A 4581-nucleotide genomic window follows, 5' to 3' on the forward strand; every position below is an offset into this window, starting at 1 on the left:
TAACCCAAACACTACACTTGACCCGCACACTCGCATGGGCACTCAATTGAGCCCTGCAGCGAGATTACGAGACTGGAGTCTCTTCGGCCATAGCCACACTGCTGGAATGAACTCTAACCCTAGCTATGGCTCTGTATGCGTTGGGACCTAATTCCAATGTCTGACAACAGCTCTCACACTGGTTTAAGAATTGGTCCAGAAATAGTTGGCATGGAACTTGGAACATCACCATGTCACTTCCAAGGCACGACTGCAGCTGCAGGGGAGGAATCCTGAGGCCTACCCAAAGGGTGGCCCATACATTTGTTTGGTCTTGGAACCCAACTACGAAGACTGATGCGCACCCTCCCTTGTGTACTACACTCAGCCCTTCAGGTTGACACCTGCTCTGTTTGGGGTCAGTGTCTGGAGTCTCATGGGACCTAAACCTAAACCTAACAGTAACCCTAACCATAAATATCACCCTACACTGAACCCTATCTATCTCATTAAGTCTACACCAGACCCACAGCTGCGCATGTGCCCTGACTTCAGAGCTCCATGGAATTCACAACACTGGAGTTGCTTTGGCCCTGGTGACATTCCTGGACCAAACCCTGAACCTATCTAAGTGTCTCTCCCATGGGGAAACAAGTCCAAAATCTGACAATAGCACACACAAGGGTTCGAAACAGGTGTAGAAATACTTGGCATGGAATATATATCATCACCATGTTATTTCCAAACCATAACCCTAACTGTACCCCTAACAATTACCCGCACCCTACACCTACCCCTATATCTAACCCTACCCTACATTGAACCACACCCTCGCATGTGCCCTCAATTCAGCCCTCGAGGGAGATCACAAAACCGGAGTTGCTTCGGGCCTGGCGACTTCCCTGGACCAAACCCTAACACTAGCTAAGGCTCGGGGACCCAATTCCAAAGTCTGACAACAGTACGCATGCGGGCTCGAGAATCAGTGAAGAAATACTTGGCATGGAACGTGGAACATCACCATGTCATTTCCAAAGCGCGACTGCAGCTGCACGAGAGGCTTCCTGAGTCCTACACGAAGGGTGACACATACATTTCTCTGGCCTTGGAAGTCAAAGGCTAATCCTAACCGACACCCTCTCTTGGGTACTCCACTCAGCCCCTCGGGTTAACACCAGCTCTGCTGTGGGATCAGTGTCTGGAGTCTTCTGGGACCTAAACCTAACCCTAATCCTAAACATAATTCTTACCCTACACCTAACCCTATCAACCTTGATAAGCTACACCAGACCCATAGCCACGCACAACCCTCACTTCAGCCCCCCATGGAATTCACAACACTGCTATGGCTTCTGCCATGGTGACTCCCCTGGACCGAAACCTAACCCTAACTGAGGCTCTGTCCCCATGGGGACCCAATTGCAAAGTCTGACAAGAGCACGCACATGGGTTCGAGTAACGGTACAGAAATACTCGATGTGGAACGTGGAACATCACTATGTCATTTTCAAAGAGGAACTGCAGCTGAACGAGAGGATTCTGAGGCCTATATAAGCTTGCCCAATATTTGTTTGGCAACGGAAACCAAACACTAGTCCTGACTGGCACCTTCCTTTGTGTACTCCACTCAGCCCATCGGGGAGACAACTGCTCTGTGGTGGGGTCAGTGCCTAGAGACTCCTGGGACCTAACCCCAGCCCTAACGTAACCCTAAACATAACCCTCACCCTACACCTAACCCTAACATTAACCCAAATCCTACACTTGACCCGAACTGTCGCATGGGCCCTCAATTCAGTCCTCGAGGGAGATCACGAAACTGGAGTCGATTCGCTCCTGCTGACTTCCCTGGACCTAACACAAACCCTAGGTAAGGCTCTCTCCCCGTCGGGACCCAATTCCAAGTCTGACAACAGCATGCACACGGTTTCGAGAATCTGTACTGAAATACTCGACATGGAATGTGGAACATCACTATCTCATTTCAAAAGCGTGACTGCAGCTGCACGAGATGAATCCTGAGACCTACCCGAAGGGTGACCCTTACATTTGTCTGGCCTTGGAACCCAAAGACTAGTCCTGATTGACACCCTCCCTTGGGGACACCACTCACCCCTTTGTGGAGATAACACCAGTGTTGTGGGTTCAGTGCCTAGAGCCTCCTGAGACCTGACCCTAACCCTAATCATAACCCTAACCATAACCTTCACCCTACCCCTAACCCTATCTAGTACACTAACTCTAAACCAGATTCACAGCCACGCATGTGCCCTCAATTCAGCGTTCCATGGAATTCAAAACACTGGTGTCGCTTCGGACTTGGCGACTTCCCTATACTGAACCCTGACCCTAGCTAATTGTCTATCCCCAGGGGGACTCATTTACAAAGTCTGACATCAGCACATACATGAGATCAAGAATCGGTGCATAAATACTAGGCATGAAATGTGGAACATCACCATGTCATATGCAAAGCACGACAGCAGCTGCACGAGAAGAATCCTGAGGCCTACCCAAAGGGTGGGCCATATGTTTGTCTGGCTTTGGTACCCAAAGATTAATGCGAACGAAAACCCTCCCTTCTGTACTGCACTCAGGCCTCCAGGAAGACAACTGCTTTGCTGTAGAGTCACTGCCTTCACTCACCTGGACCTTAACACTAACGGTGAACCGAAACATAACCCTCACCCTAAGCCTAACCGTATCTAGCACACTAACTCTATAGCAGACTCACAGCTACACATCAGCCCTCCAATGAATTCACAACAGTGGTGTTGTTTCAGCCTGGCGACAACCCTGGATGGAACCATACTCTAGCTAAGGCTCTTACCCATGGGCACCCAAAACCAAAGTCTGACAACACCACACACCTGGGGTCCAGAAGCAGTGAAGGATCATTCCAGATAGAACCTGGAATTCAGCATGTCGTTTTTCAGGCCGGGCTGCAGCTTTCTGAAATGATTGCTGAGGCCTACACAATCAATGGCCCATACAGTTGTCTGGAAATGGAACGGAAATACTAAAAATGATCAGCATCCTCCCATGTGCCCTCAACTCAGCCCTTCGGGGAGACAACTGCACTGCTGTGGACTCAGAGCCAGTAGCTTCCTGGGACCTAACCCTACCCCTAACCAGAACCCTCAACTGAAACCTAATGCTACACTTGACCCGCACCGTCACATGGGCCCTCACTTCAGCCCTCGAGGGAGATCAAGAGACTTGAGTCACTTTGCATCTGGGGATATCCCTGGACCAAACCCTAACCCTAGCTAGGGCTCTCTCCCCATTGGGACCCACCAAAGTCTCGCAACACCACGTGCTTGGGGTCCAGAAGCGATGTAGGATCATTCAGCATAGAAACTGGAACATCACGGGGCGCCTGGGTGGCGCAGTCAGTTAAGCGTCCGACTTCAGCCAGGTCACGATCTCGCGGTCCGTGAGTTCGAGCCCCGCGTCAGGCTCTGGGCTGACAGCTCAGAGCATGGAGCCTGTTTCCGATTCTGTGTCTCCCTCTCTCTCTGCCCCTCCCCCGTTCATGCTCTGTCTCTCTCTGTCCCAAAAATAAATAAAAACGTTGAAAAAAAATTAAAAAAAAAAAAAAAAGAAACTGGAACATCACCAAGTCATTTCCAGGGCCTGAGTACAGGTGCACAAGAGAATTCCTGGTCCTAACTGACGAGTGATCCATAGAATTGTATGGCCTGGGACCCAAAGACTAATCCTGAGTGGCACCCTCCCTTGTGCCCTCAACTCAGCCTTGCAGGGGGACATCTGCACTGCTGTGGGTTCAGCACAGGGAGAATCCTGGGACCGAACCCTAACCCTAACCAGAACCCTCAAGAGAAACCTAACGGTATCTCGAACCCAAACCCATGACTCACACCATTGCAAGGACCCTCAATTCAGCCCTCGAGGGAGATCATGAGACTGGAGTCGCTTCGGCTCTGGTGTTGTCTCTGGACCGAACCTTATCCCTAGATAAGGCTCTCTCCCCATAAGAACCCAATACCAAAGTGACAACACCACGCGCCTATGGTCCAGAAGCGGTGCAGGATCACTCAGCAGAGAATCTGGAACATCACCATGTCACTTCCAAGGCCCGGTAGCAGCTGTTCAAGAGTATTCCTGAGAAATATCCGAACACTGTCCCACAGCGTTGTCTGGCCTTGGAATCCAAAGACTCATCCTGAGGGCACCCTCCCTGTGCCCTCAATTCAGCCCTTCGGGGAGTCAACTGCACTGCTGTGGCTTCAGCTCCTGGAGCCTGTTTGGACCTAACGCTAACCAGAACTCTCAACCAAAACCTAACCCTATCTCGAAAACTAACCCTACAGTTGAGCTGCACCGTCGCATGGGCCCTCACTTCAGCCCTCGAGGGAGATCACAAGACTGGAGTTGCTTTGGCCCTGTTGATGTCCCTAGACCGAAACCTATCACAAGCTAAGATTCTTTCCCAATGGGGACCCCATACCAAAGTCTGGCAACACCAAGTGCCTGGGGTGCAGAAATGGTGCAGGATCACTCAACAAATAATCTGGATCATCACCATGTGGTTTCCAAAACCCGACTGCAGCTATCTGAGAGGAATCCTGACGCCTACCC

The sequence above is a fragment of the Prionailurus viverrinus genome, unplaced genomic scaffold (genome assembly GCF_022837055.1).
Source record: "Prionailurus viverrinus isolate Anna unplaced genomic scaffold, UM_Priviv_1.0 scaffold_52, whole genome shotgun sequence".
NCBI classification, from domain to species: Eukaryota; Metazoa; Chordata; class Mammalia; order Carnivora; family Felidae; genus Prionailurus; species Prionailurus viverrinus.